The following is a 15,603-nucleotide window of genomic DNA, read 5'->3' as shown; positions in this document are numbered from 1 at the left end:
AAGCTGTAACCACTTGCTTTCTTCATTTTCAGTGGCTTTAAGTTTTAATAATGCTACTGGTCATTTCAGATTTTGGATAAGTGAGTTATGATTGTTTTGTTGTTTCCGTCAGAGTAGCTAACGTTATCTCGTGCTATTTCACAGCTTTTTTTATTTAGTGGCTAATTTATATTCATTTGTATGATCTTATTTATATATTCTTGTACAATATGCTCATCTCCCAATTCTTACAAACTGGTCACTTTTCTGACAATACTTATGCGTAAAATAGTTACAATTCCTTGTAGAATCAAGCTTAAGTAGCATATAATGACTCCGCCTGCAATTGGAAAGCAGCAGCTCATCTGCATTTCAACGGACAAACACAAAAACACATTTTTGCTCACACCCAAATAGGTGCATGCTTGACAAGCTATAATAAATGATCTGTGTATAAAATTTAGTAATTTAATTTAATAATTTAGTATAAAACTTCACAGATGCATTCTGGGGATGAAAACGTGCATGATATGCCCCCCACCAGGTGTAAACAGCCTCTTTGTTTCTGACAGTGATGCTCCTCCAGACGAAGGGAATTAAAAGTGGATGGAGAAAGCACAAAAGGGCCGTGAAAGACTAGCTAGCGGCGTTGGCTAATCCAGCCGTGACTCGTAACTGAGCTGATAGCGCTACCACACCCGGGGAAATTTACATGCTACTTCACAGCTTTGTTCATTTAGTTTATTGACATTTTAAATCAACATGTATGAGTCCATTCCCATTTGTTTTTGTTTTTATAATGATGGCTTGAGCAGCGTTTTTCATTTGTCAAGGCGTGAGGAGGTCTAATTAAGGCTGTTTGAATGTCCTCCGAAACATCTCCGAAAGACATGCCCGAATGGAGAGAAAGCAGGCTCACTTTTTCCTCCGAGGAACGACAGCTCATCTGCTCTGCGTTTTTGCAGACGATTGAAGGCATGCGTTTGTGGTTTAGTTCACAAGCAGGAGTAATTTAACTCCACGCGTCACTGGAGCAAATCAAATGTTGTCTTTTGTGCTCGGCAATCAGGAGTGTTTTCTGCAAAGTGTCATGGCTGTGTTTGGAGAAGAGCTGTTTTGGAGGAGAGTAAACAGGGGACTGAACCGTACGGCTTGGCGGAACGACACTCGTTTTTGTTTGTTGGAATGGATTGATTTATTCGGAAATAGATTAAAAGTGTGGTTTACGCACACAGATTTGTAAGCAGTTAATTAAAATACATTTTGATATTTTCGGGGGGTTTGTAAATTCTGTGATACACTGTTCTGATATCATAATGGAGGAAAATATAAGATCAATAAATGTGCATTATTACTATACGAGCAATATCACACGAGTAGCAGTGTGATACGGCTGTATGTTGGCACTGGTGCACCGAGTGCCTTAGTGTCCCACCAGTGACAATATGCAGCCATATTGCACTGCTACAAGTGTGATATTGCGTTCATACAACAGTTTAATGGCATAATTGTGTATACAAAAAAAGAAAATCAAACACCCAGAGTCTAAAAATGCTTTGTATGAGGAACTACTTTCTTCCGCCATTAGTTTACATCTGCACCTGACGAACAGCAGAAACCAACATCACTTTAGGGCTAGTATTGGAAGGATTCTCTAGCATAATATCTAAAGTGATGACAAAACAGGTGTTTTTGCTCACATTTTTAGATTATAAGGCTGAACGGCATGAAATGCCATCAGTCTAAAAACATTTTCCAGTAATTCTTTTATGCAATCGTGATATCACAATAATTAACCCTAAAAAAGTCAAAGCAAAGCAAACACTAGATTACTATGGTATAAATACAGCACTACAACATACAAAAGAGAGAGATCGACTGTCACTTACCTGTTTTAAAATGATTTGATCTTGTAGTGGAATGTTAAACTTCTTTGCACAGTATGACAGGCTGATGGATGCTGACGCACTGACACAATAAAAAGTGTATCATTTGATATGATGCTCTGTTGTCTATTTTTGAGTGCCGCAAAATATATTGTTCACGGTAATACTTTTTAATCATTTGGATGAGCGTAATGTTACACTAAAAGCAGAAACGAGAATAAGGGCATTGAGAGAAAGTTACACGCTTGTAAGTACAGTACGAATATACTTGTTCATAAATGTACATATAGCACTTTATTTAGCATTTACAATGTTAAATTTTACATTTAGCAATTTATTTAGTATTTAGATTTCTAATTTTACATTTAGCCTTTTATATACCTATATTTTATGTCGGGATGTTTTATATTTCATTAATCTTTACATCAATATTTAATATTTTTACACTCTTAATCAAACATTTCTCCTGAAGATCTAAATAAACCTATTCAGTACTAGAAATAGTCCTATATATATATGTGTGTGTGTGTGTGTGTGTGTGTGTGTATGTGTATGTGTATGTGTATGTGTATGTGTATGTATATATATATATATATATATATATATATATATATATATATATATATATATATATATATATATATATATATATATATATATATATATATATAATAATTATTATTTTTTTTATTAATTAATTTTTATTTTATTTTATTTTTTATCAGGTATGAGATGACTTAAATTGGAATATAAGATGTTTATCGTATCGCCTGGCCCTAATTTATGTCAATATTATTTATTTTAAAAATGTATATACTTTTCATCAGATATTGGAATGCATTTTCCTACTAGACCAATAAAAAAACTGTCCTCCCTTTTATCTTTATTCCTCTTATTTGCCATTGACCCAACATATCAAGCAAATCACTTCATTTATAACATATTTCAATTAAAATGCCATTTGTTTCAATACAAATGTCTTGCCACCAGGGTCACCGGACTGACACGTATGGCAATATTAAAAAGCCATCAAAATAATCCCAGATATGACAAAACCTTCATTTCAGCCTTCAGACAGTGAAAAAGCCTGCCATATTCCAACTTCCAATAGTTTAAGAGGCGATAAAACGGATTTATGAACTGAAAAGGATATGAAAGGATGATGGGAAAGAATTAAGAGGGAGACGGTTGAGCAGATGGGCTGTTGTCAGATGAAGGACCTGCTGTCCAGATGCTCCCCACACACACACACACACACACATACACACACAGGTGAGCCGCGGGCCAGTATGTGCTGACCTGTAGAAGTTTGATGGTGGTCCAAATCCTGGTCATTATGATTGCTCCTGATGTTTGATATACTCCACCTTCTGCACCTGCTGTCTGCCTGCCAGCGACACACACATAGACACACACACATACAGCTCGACATGCATGCTGATACCCGAGTCAAACCCCTCTAGTACTGGATGGCAGCCCATAACACAGCGTCCCCTTCATGTGTGTGTGTGTGTGTGTGTGTGTGTTATTTAGAGATTTACGGATGGCCCAGCTCTGCCATTCGCAGCATCAGCATCAGTCACTCCACCCGGTTTCCATCGCAACAGGGGGCTTTTTTTTTTTTTTTTTAAGAAAGCAGTGGTGTTGGCAGGATTTTGGCAATCCTGTCACACTGTTGCCTCAGATTTGCACTCAAGCCGCTTTCAGCAGCAGAAGTGTGTGTGTGTGTGTGTGTGTGGAGCAGCGCGTTGAAGTGTGCTGTGTGTGTAGTGTCATTTGAGGAGCTCTTTTCCTCTTAAGCACTTTAGTCCATAAACATCTGCACGGAAACACGGTGTGCTTTGTTTTAGCAGTCTTGTTGAGGATGGCGGTCCTGTGTGTGCGCATACTTTAAGATGGACTGAGTTTGTGGAATGCGAAAACAATCATTTTTGCTGCTTGTTCAAACAACATATTTAAATAAGCTAAAGCAACACAATTCTAGAGTTATTTTGGGGAGCAACTTAATTGTATTATGTTCAATCCACTTAAATTTGTTGACTTAATCGATTTGGTTGGGACGGCATAAAGAAATCGTGTGGAATCCAGCATTTTTTTACAGTGTGGTCAAAATACAGAAGTTTTTAGGGCCCTATCATAGAGGTGCAATGCAGCGTCAGCGTTAAGTTTCAGTTTGGCTTAGGGATCATTCTCATTCATTTTCATTTCTGTCACTTATGGCAATTACAGCTCAAAATGAGATCTTTAAAGTGATATAGAACATGTTATGAGTAATATAAATATCCTATTCAAAAACTTTGACTTAAATAATAATAATAATAATGTTACTTAAATGTCACTTAAAAATAATAATGATGATTTAGTCAGCATTAAATTAAAAAGCACATCTTTTTCATCCAAAGACTACTTTTATCATTTGCCATCACAAGTTAAATAAATGCCATATTATTGAGTATCTTAGCCAGTTTTTCTCAACCATGTTCCTGGATGACCACCAGCTCTGCACATTTTTCATGTCTCCTTAACAAAACACGCCTGGTTCAGATCATCAGCTCATTAGCAGAGGCTAAAGGCCTGTAATGAGTGTGACAGACAAAGGAGAAATCCAAAACATGCAGTGCTGGTGGTCCTCCAGGAACGTGGTTGAGAAACACTGATCTAAACGTATTATAATCAAAAAAAAAATCTCTTTTCAGATTTCTGGGTTTCACAGTGTAGAAAGGCATCATGGTTGGGTAAACTTAAAGCGCAGTGAATTTTTTTTTACAATCCTACTTGCTGAAATAATTAAAGACACACACACACACACACACACACACACACACACACATACACACACACATATATATATACTTTTTAAAATATTGATTATTGAAAATATTGTTTCAAATTGAAGTAATGCAGTATTTATAAAGCGAGTTAGAAATATTTCCGGATAAAGCGAGGCTGTTATTATTGTGTTTTTATGGCTTGTGTGTGCGTGTGTCTCCTCGTTAGCGCGGAAAGACGGCATCTCTCCAGCTCGCTGCTTCATTAGCAAGTGTGACATTTATCACATCGGCGCCTCGCGCTTCAAGAGTTACCATGGAAACTTCTATAGCACCCACCTCCCCTTCACACTTTTAACAAGTGGAGTGATTAACAGAACAGTTTTGTACATCTCACACATGCACACACACACATACACACGTCTGTCATTCTCCACAGTAAAGGCGAGACACTGCAGGCAAAAACACAGTTTTTTTTTTTCATGCACCTGTCAGTTTTGAGAATTTGGGCTTTTTTCAGTACTGTAAAGAAAACATCCAAAATACACTTGTAAGTGTGTTATATAGCAAACTGCACAGTTTTATTCAGATCGTTATTTTGCAGAGTGATATGTTCATACATAATTTGCATTATATGCAATATTTTTAAAGGAATTTTTTTTTCTGACTGTTTACAGTATTGTCTAAGAGATTATGATGTTCCACTCTGTAAAAACAGATATATTCACTTTATACAATATATTCATATTTTTATGCTATAAATGTATGCAAATTAGCCAAATATGATTCAATGTGAAATATGGAGATTCATTTAAGTTTTGCAGTGTATTATCTTTCTCTGCTGAGCATTTTCTAAACATCTATGCTCAGACCTTGAACAAAGATTTTCTTTTGTAAGTTTTCTTTGTTGTCGGCTGACTTGGTATGTGACGTTTACTGAAGACTGACTGATTTTTTTTTTTTCTTATTCTAAATATAGTCACAGGTTGACAGTTGACGAACACGATGACAGGAAATATCCTTCCTGGAGTCACACTGCCTGTCTGACCTTGATGTGTGAGATTTGTGTGTTTGCGTGTGGTTTGGCTTACTTCGGTCAGGACATATGAAAGGGCAAATGGTGTGTTTTAAATCCCAGTGAGCCTCCTGCCCAGAGATCAATTTCAAGGTTTCTGCATGAGTTTTAAACTCCAGACAGTCTAAAACTCCAAAATCCAAATGTTTGATCTTTAAAAGTCTTATAGTGTGTTTTAGGTCTAAAATCATTTTAAATGGTTATAATTTTCCTACATCCATGTAAAACACTAATCTTGCGCCATCATATGTCTGTTTAAATATTGACAAGCGTTTTTTGTTAAGTGAATAATGCTAAGTTCTGATGTAAATGTGCTTCAAGCTTGTCCATTTGTAGAGGCAGTTAAAAGTGCATTTGACGGAATGACTTATGTTGGTACTTCAATTCAGTTCATATTCATTTGTATAGTGCTTTTCACAATAATTTTTATCCCAATGATGGCTTTACAAAAGGTGCACAACCTGTCATTACCTTAGTCACAATCAGTAAAGTTAAGGTGTTGTATATAGTGTCCATATAAGCTTAGTTACCCAGGAAAAGGATAATTACCCAGCAGGAATCTTAATGTCCAAATGTCCAAAAAAACAATTATAAGCTGATTATAAACTATTATAAAATGACCTGTAAATGATTTTTTTATGTGTCTTTTGACACTAATGTTAGACGTGAATTTGATTTTGTTTTGTCATGAAGGTAGTAAATTGACAAAAAACGATTTGTATTTTTGACGCCAATGTTAGACATCAATTTGATATTGAATTGACATTAAGGTAGTCAGTTGAAAAATTGGCACGTATTTCTGACATCTTTTTTATGTCAATGTTATCAAGATATTCAATCGACAAAAGACTATTCGTATTTTTGACGTCTTTTTGATGCCAATGTTTGACATCAATTTAATTTTGTTTAGACATCAAGAAAGACAATTGATTTAAAATTGCTTTATTTTTTTTTACGCCAATGTTTGACGTCAATTTAATGTCGTTTTGACATCAAAATAGTCAATTGACAAAAAAATCCATAAAATTCAATTGAGTGTAGTACTTAACTACAACGCCCTCCAAACATTATAAGACTAGAAAGATTTCTCTTTCCTATGCTTGATGAATAATAAGTATGGGATCATTTAGATGTCCTTCTGTGTGCAGCTCACTGGGGTTTTTCGAAAAAGCCATTATGTGCTAAAACGAAATAGCAGAAGTCATAAATGAATGACTCGATCACAAATTTGACACCAAATGGGACATTGAGCACATGGGGTCACTAAACGGATGGTTTCCCCCGTCATAAACGTGACTGACAAGCTCTGAATTATGACACGATGAAAGGGAGACAGAGAAATAAAGCGATAGATGAAGCGCGGAGAAACGCAGATAAATCTTTCCTATTAAGTGTGGATGGATTGAGTATTTTTCAGCGCTCTGAGCAGAACGCCTTGTTTTTATGACCAATGAGATTAATTAGGATCATAAAGCTTAACTGATGAGTGGAATTAAAGCGTCACCTGTCGCCAGCGAGAGAGAGAGAGTAAGAGAGAGAGAGAGAGAGACACAAGGACTGAACAGCTGTTAAATTCTACTGATGAGTGGAAAAATAAATAAAAATCACTTTCTGGATACACTTTTTTTTCTCAACACACACACTTACGCGCACGCTTGTCAGCTGTGCTCTTTTTTTAAAGTGAGGAAATTACAGGTTTGCCACTTCCCCTCAGCTGCCTGTCAACTAATGTGTGTGGAATGGCTGGGAGAGGGATTTTGTATCCAAATGAGTTTGATTTTCACAGTCTCCTTGCATTTTTCGCTACCTATCAGCTCATGTCTTTAACACTGCATTTTTGTATAACTGTATTAAATCTCACCTTACCGTTTGTGTGCTATTTGATATACTTTGAAGTGCCAGAGAGATTTTAGCTAATGAAGAACACAGATATATTAGACGTCTATTTGAAGTCAAAATCATTAGCACATTACCACTTTTTCCAATATCGTGCAGCCCTATTTGAATTACTGGGCGAAAAATTGATAGGCCAACAGTTAACTCCTGATAGAAGGTTTCTATGACTGTTTTAAATATTATAAGGTTCCTTTCTCAGCATCGACATTGTAATATAATTAAAATACACTCAGTTAAATAAATGTAAGCATTCATTTAGTTGTTCACGCGTAAAAGAAGATGATAGACTGTGTAACCGCTAGAGCCATCAGGAGCAGCAAGTTATTGCTAAAACTCTGTTGAAGATACTGAGGTAAAATATATTGTCATATTTTAATGAGATTGCGTGAAAAAAAGTTTAATTTAATACAGTGCTTCTTGTCCGGTCTGAGGCCCACTTTATATCAGATATCTATTAGGCAGTTAAGATCACTGATTTGTAAAGAAAACAGATCTTAAATCTGGCGATTTTGTAATGGAAAGACTGGAAGCCGTCGGGCTGGCTGGTTGAAAATTAAAAGTCCGTTTACATATGCCCTGTTAATGACTCCAATATGTAAACCTTGCTTTATTTCTGCTTGTGCTAATTTAGTTTGCAAATAATATTATAGCGTTCTGTCAATGTTTATTGTTTACCAAGGTACTGCGGTGATAGAAATCTTGTGAGGTCGAAAACGTATACATATCATATAATTTCATGTATTTGCCATCTAATTACAAAATACAATTAAAGTTGAAGGTATTTTGACGAATTTGTGACAGAATTAATTTTGCTTAGAATATTTTGAGACATGGTGTATGTATATATATATATATATATATATATATATATATATATATATATATATATATATATATATATATATATATATATATATATATATATATATATATATTAATTAATTTCATTATATATTATATTAATTTCAATATATATTATATTAATTTCAAACTATTCCAAATGCATATTAATAAATTATTTAAAAACTCCATATACACTGTAAAAATTCTGGTTTGCAGAAAATTCCTTTTATGTTGTCACAACACAGTTAAATTACGTTAGCTTAATGTTTTCTTTCTACAAGTTTAAGTGGATTGAACATAGAACAATTAAGTTTTCACCCTCAAAAAAGCTTAGGAATTGTGTTGTTTCAGCTCATGTTAAATAGGTAGTTTGAACAAGCTGCAAAAGACATGTTTGAATTCATGCTCTGAAGGCTAATCAAGCTTATACGAAAGTTGCTGAGTCTGTCTCTGTCTCCAGTCATGATCCCTACAGCACTGTTTACATGAGCAGTCACACTGTCTTCACAAGCACAGCCAATTGGCCTGCATGCGCTTTTTTATTGTGCTTGTTTCTAAGTACCTGTGAGTGTGCATGTGTGTGTTAACCTGCAGACATCCTTACATCAGCAATCCTCACACACACATGCACCCCCCCACACACACACGTTAAGAGCAGTCCAGGCTGATGGAAGGTCTAGTTAAGCCATTAAGGCAGACAATTGACTCAAATTGAGAGGGAAGTGGATAGAAAGAAGAAGAAGAAGAGAGAGAAGGAAGGCTGTGGCAGCAGTGGATCCACTTGACAACTTAATCTGAGCCTCAGGACTTACATTCACACAGACAAACACACACACACACACACACACACACTTTTATTTTCACCTCAAGTTCGGTTCTTTCTCTTGTGGGCACAGAAGAGGGAATGAAAGATGTTCAGGTAGAGGACAGTGTGTTTAAACTCTCCATTAGCCTTGACAGAGAGTTTAATGATTATAATTTCACATAATGACTCCACTTCCCTAAGGATTTCATTAAAGATTTAAATAATGTAACTGAATTGTGGTGCTTCATCGAGGTTTTCTGTTTGTTGGTCAAAGATGAGGAGTTCTATTGTGTTGTTTGGCATCAAATTAAATTAACTTTTCTTTATTGGTATGGGAAGCTTATTTAATGCTATTAAATTGTCGAATTTAAAGGGACAGTTTCCCTATGAAATCATTATTTCCTTGAAGGGATTGTAAACATTTATGAATTTCTTTCTTCTGTTGAAAACAAAACAAGCAATCCTGTTAAACAGGGGTGACCAACCCTGTTCCTGAAGCTCTACCTTTCTGCAGATTTCAGTTGCAACCCATCTCAAACACACCTGCTTGTAATTATCAAGTGCTGTTCAGGTCCTTATTAATTGGTTCAGGTGTGTTTAATCAGCGTTGGAGCTAAACTGTACAGGAAGGTAGATCTCCAGGAACAGGGTTGAGCACCGCTGCTGTAGAATTTTGGAAGTTGACATACATTGTAAGATCACAAAATACTATGGAAGTCAGTTTTTTTCAACCCCAAACTTCTTCAAATCTTCTTTTGCATTTAACTGAAGAAAGAAACTCAAACAGGTTTGGAACAATTGGAGGATGGGTAAACTATTTTTCAGTTTTGAGTGAACTATTGTTTCATGAATTGAACGTTTCAGTGTTTTTAGAATGTTTGTAAGTCAAATGTGAAATGATATTCATTTGTCATTGAGCATAACATTTTCTTCAGAATTATTAACCCTTTGATTTTCTTTTTTCTTTTTTAAATATGTCCCAAATTATGATTTCCAGAGCACGGACATTTTCACAGTATCTAATAATTCTAATCTAATAATCTAATAATTATTAGATCAGAATCTCTATAACGTAATGATTAATAGATCCGAATCTAATAATTCTGACTTCAACTGTATATTTATGTTTAAAAGGAAACAACAAACTTATTCTTAGCTGGAATTCTTAAAAATGGCTCAAATCTAGTGCTTTAAAGAATATTAGAAAAAATATAAAGTATTTATATGACAAATAATTAGTATTTTTGAGACTTCCAAAAATAGAGTCTTTTAATGTGTCAAAAAATCATTTGTGCTTCAAATATGCCTAATATGAAGTTTATTCTTGCAATGGGACTATTTTTAGCCTTAATCCAGTATCCAGTACTTGCATTAGAAATGCTGATGGAGCATTTTATATTATAATCATTGTTAAAACAGCTGACACTCAATATTTTTATGATAACTGTAACTTCTTTGCAAGATTATATATATATATATATATATATATATATATATATATATATATATATATATATATATATATATATATATATATATATATATACACACAGTGCTCAGCATAATTTGAAAATTAATATTTGTATCCATATCTGAATGAATATAGGCAAAGTATTTTGATGCACTTAATCAAAACAGATTTATTAAGATATATTTATTAAAATAATATTTTAGCCACCAAACATATTTAGAAATTGAAAAAGAATACAATTAAATTCAAGCAAAATATTACAAAAAACAATTACAACCTACAAAATTTTAACATTTTTCAGTTTTTTCTTTCTCTCTTTTTTTGAATTTTTATTTAATATTTTTCTACAACATATGTATGTGACATTAACTATGATTGTATTTATAGATTACAATGGCTGAAAATACTCACAACACATGCAAATACAAAAATGCACTGTAAATAGCACAGACCACAATGAAATAGTGTCGGGGAACCCCCTCAAAAGTTTATAATTTGTTTATTAGATTTTATGGAGATGCAAATATTAAAAATTAATTCATCAATCTCTGACTAAACACATACATGAAAATACTCACAACAAATGCAAATACAGAATCACACTGCAAGTAGCACATACAACATCAAAAAAGGTGTCGGGGACCCCGATGTAAAAATTGCTTATTAGATTTTATGGAGATGCAAATATCACAACTGTCACAGTTAATAGTTATTAGTGACTTTTCTAATTAAAAGCATAATAATAATGATGATGATAATAATAATAATAATAATAATAATAATAATAATAATAATAATAATAATAATAATAATGTAAAAATCTTTCTGACCCCAGTGAAGAAATAGTTTTTGTATATGCTTTTTTGTTCATTTACTTATTTGGTTAATTCATTTAAACTTTAGACCTTTTGCAATGTAATTTTTTATTATTAATAATAATTTTTTTAATGTTTTGTCTACACTTTAAAATGATGTAAATGTGCAAAAGCCATTAACAGAAACCAAACGTCATGAAATTCCATAAATTCAAAACTTTCTCAAATCATTGTTCAGCTTTTAAATGTTATGCCCTCTCTCTCCCTCTTTCTTTCTCTGTCTGTATATGTGTGTGTGTGTCCTCCAGCACACTGTTACAGGCTTCCAGTGACTTGTGCCTTTGTATTCCTGCAGTCGGGCCTTGTCAAACCAAACAATTAACAATTGTGACACACACACACAAATACACATGCACTTACACACACACACACACAGACAAACACACATAGCCTGACACTCGCAGTGCCGTCTCTTTCTCTTTCCTGCATTGCTGTTGTGTGTTTGGTGGCAAGGGTCTCTGTCGAGACATTAATTTAAGGTTGGGGGTTTCCGTGACCCCGCGGCGTGTCCAGGAATGTCCTTTAAGTCTCTGAAAGACTTGGGCGTCTCCGCAGAGAGAATAGGCTCTTTCTGCAAGAGATGGATGAATCGAGTTCAGAGGTCTGTGGCGCTTTCTGTCTTTCTGCTGTTTCATTCCAGGCCTTGTGTTTTTCAAATCACTTCATCACTTTACAGAGAAATGAGGCTTGCAGATTAACTAATTGACTTTTTTTTAAGTCTAATTGATGTTTCTTTAAGGCTGCTTCCACTTGTAATCTGTAAATGTGGCTGTAGTTAGTGAAAATGTCAGTATAGGGATCATAGGATGGATTGTGCCTGTTTGAGTTGTTTGACATTGCTGTAGTCATAATATTTATATCATTTTTTTTACTTTATTTTTACATAAATACATGTTTACAAATACATGTACAGTAGGGCTGCACAGCATATCGTTTCATCATTGATATCGCAATGTGCACATCCGCAGTAGTCACATCGCTGGATCTGCAATGTCAATTGTGACTTATTGTTAGTTCCAGACAGAATCTGCAGAATCATGTTTTGCTATTTCTGTGCAGAATTTTGTACAATTGTGGATTTATGTGGAATGATTTTTGGGATTATGGTAACTAATAACTTAATTCAACAAATAAAAAATACCTTTTTAACTTTTATTTCATGTCTACAATGCAAATCCAACCAGATCCACTTATTTGTAAACAAAGCAAGTCTCACAAATAATATATCCACTAAAAGACAGAAAATATTACCTCACAAACTGTATGGTAAATAAATTATATGAACATTTTATATTAGTCAATCATATTACTGTAATTAATTTCAAATCTAAATAAATATAATTTACACACATTTACACAAGTAAATAAATAGACTCAATGATAAGCTAAACATCTGCGGAAATGGTGAAGACTGCCAAGTGTCATTTTACATTCAATTTCTTTTAATAGTTTTGTCTAACTGTCATTAAGACCTATATATATATATATATATATATATATATATATATATATATATATATATATATATATATATATATATTGTATCTCCACTATAACCTTCTGAAATGGTGAATTCTTTACAGAAATCCATTTGGTGTAATATATTTCATATCGTAATTTACTGTATATTGATGGAAAACTAAATATTGCAATGTTGTATATTGTGCAGCCCTAATTTATAGAGTTATTTGTTAGGTTTGTACTTGTTTTAATTTGTCTCTTAACCTAAAATCTTTTTAGGTGTACACCTTCTCTCTGAGACTTTTTTGCTGTATTTATTAATCATTGAGTTCTGTTTTTATTAATATTATTATTATTATTATTATTATTATTATTATTAATATTAGTAGTAGTAGTAGTAGTAGTATTTTACATATGTATCATTTAATTACCATTTAATTATAAAATACATGATTAAATTCATTAATTTTTGTGCTTTGTTGTTATTAAAATGTAAAATTATTATTTGACATACTGCAAAATGGATTTGCCTGCACTGCAAAAATAAATAAATAAATAGAAATGCTTTTATAGTCCAAATATCTAAATATATCTATATCTATCCTTCAACATCTATTAAGTTTTAAATTAATTAACTTCATTTATTCATTCATTCATTCATTCATTCATTTATTCTTTATTCTTTAATTTATTCTTTTTTATATTCATTAAAATGAGTAAAATAAAATATATTTTTTATCTTATTTATTTGATTGATAAATTTTTTTAATTAATTTTGTCATTTAATTTTTTAAATCTCTTTTGTTTTCATATTTAATTCGTCAAATCTACTTATTTCCTAAACCAGATTAATTAGCATGACACTGTCAGACCAGCACAGTTTATACCGAATAAAAAAAAAATCTGATTCCTTTGATACAGAAAATAGTGCTTAATTTACATCAAAATGTCCTTGGAGTGAAGCACACTTATAAGAGAAGAAATTCTAGTGCTTTTCTTGAAGACTTTACTCAAAGAATACTTACTGCGATAATTAATCTCATGAGAAAATGCTTATGAGCAGAGAAGCGTTTATTTATCTGATGTTTCTTCATTTTCATATCATTTGAAGGGCAACAGGCAGGTTGGCCTTCGATCAGCAAAGCAAACTTAATATTAAATCTTGTAGACAGTCCTGCTGAGGCAGTTTTTTATTATTATTTCTGGGTGGTTTTGTTGTTTGTTGGCTGGTAAAGAAGGAAATGTGAGCATGTTCGGGGTCGATATTTCTCTCACTCAGAGCTCTGATGTGGAAGTGAAACAAGCGGCTGAAATTCCTCATGAACTCGCTGAACCGGCAACATGAGCGTCTGGAGGTCACACACTGATCCAGCTCAGTTTAGACAATTTAGCCGGTCAAGATTTTTGGTGCATTCGGATAGAAGAGTTGAAAAGGATGGTGAGGTCTGAGTTTTCACATGCTGTCAAATACCACAAACTATAATTTAGCCCGTTTTCAAGTATCAGAAACAGGAAAGGGTAATGCAACTTGAAATTTTGTTTCCTATTTTTTAATTTTTTTTTAACTTTTTTAACTATTTATAATTTATATATATATATATTCAGTGTTTAAGTGAAATATATTCAGTGTCAGCAGTTAAGGGTTTCAGTAAAATATTTTCTTTAAATTCAGCATTTTTTTAGCTGGTTTCTTAATTTTTTTTATACTGTTTACATTCACAAAAATAACCTTAAACACGAGAGTTCACCCAAAAATTTGAATTCTCTCACTATATAGTCATCTTCCAGCCACCAGGAAGATGTACTGAATAATACTGGGGGAAAAAATTTAAGAAATAAATTAAAAGAAAAAAACAGCTGTTGAATCCTTTAGTATTTTTTTGTTCCTACAATTTTTTGTTCCTATTATAATTGTCAATGACTGCTTTTTTTTTCTAACATTCGTCCGAAGATATCTTTTTGTTCAAAAGGTTTAGAAAAAAACATTAAACGTATTCACCCACACATTGTAATTCTCTCAGTATATATTTATTTTTTTATTCACCTCAAAGATATACTGAAGAATTCAGTAAATAAATAAATAAACAAACAACTGATGAATCCTATAGTATTTTTTTCCTATAGTTCCTACCATTTTTGTTCTTAATATGGGTATCAATGACCACTTTTTCCCAACATTCATCTGGACATATCGTTTTGTGTATATAAGGATATAAAGGTTTAGAAACTCGTTGTTTTTAGTGAACCATCTGTTTAAGATGGTCTCTTTACTTAAAATTCGTATGCTTTCTAATTATATCAAATTAAATGCATTTTAAATACATAGATAAAATACATTACACACATAAATTGTTGATCCACTTACATAGTTTTTGACCCATAAACAAACAAAGAAACACAAAATTGTGTTTTCAGTAATGCGCTGACAATGAAAGTCTACTTGATGCATTCAAATCACTTCAAAAATCACCTTTTTTTTATGTTTTGGAAATGTTTGTCATTTAAAATGTTCTGCTTTATATACATATTTTGAATGACATAGTA

At 33.0% G+C, this 15,603-nt stretch overlaps 1 protein-coding gene across 50 annotated transcripts in view; it reads left to right on the top strand.

The window, feature by feature from the left end:
* Nucleotides 1-15,603, top strand: part of celf2 (cugbp, Elav-like family member 2) — a 430,922-nt gene that overhangs the window by 332,886 nt on the left and 82,433 nt on the right. The gene's annotated exons all lie outside the window — the stretch shown is intronic.

Source organism: Danio rerio, chromosome 4 (genome assembly GCF_049306965.1).
Source record: "Danio rerio strain Tuebingen ecotype United States chromosome 4, GRCz12tu, whole genome shotgun sequence".
In the NCBI taxonomy this organism is placed as follows: domain Eukaryota; kingdom Metazoa; phylum Chordata; class Actinopteri; order Cypriniformes; family Danionidae; genus Danio; species Danio rerio.
The sequence above is the reverse complement of the archived record's forward strand: the minus strand, read 5'-3'. Positions and strand labels throughout refer to the sequence as shown.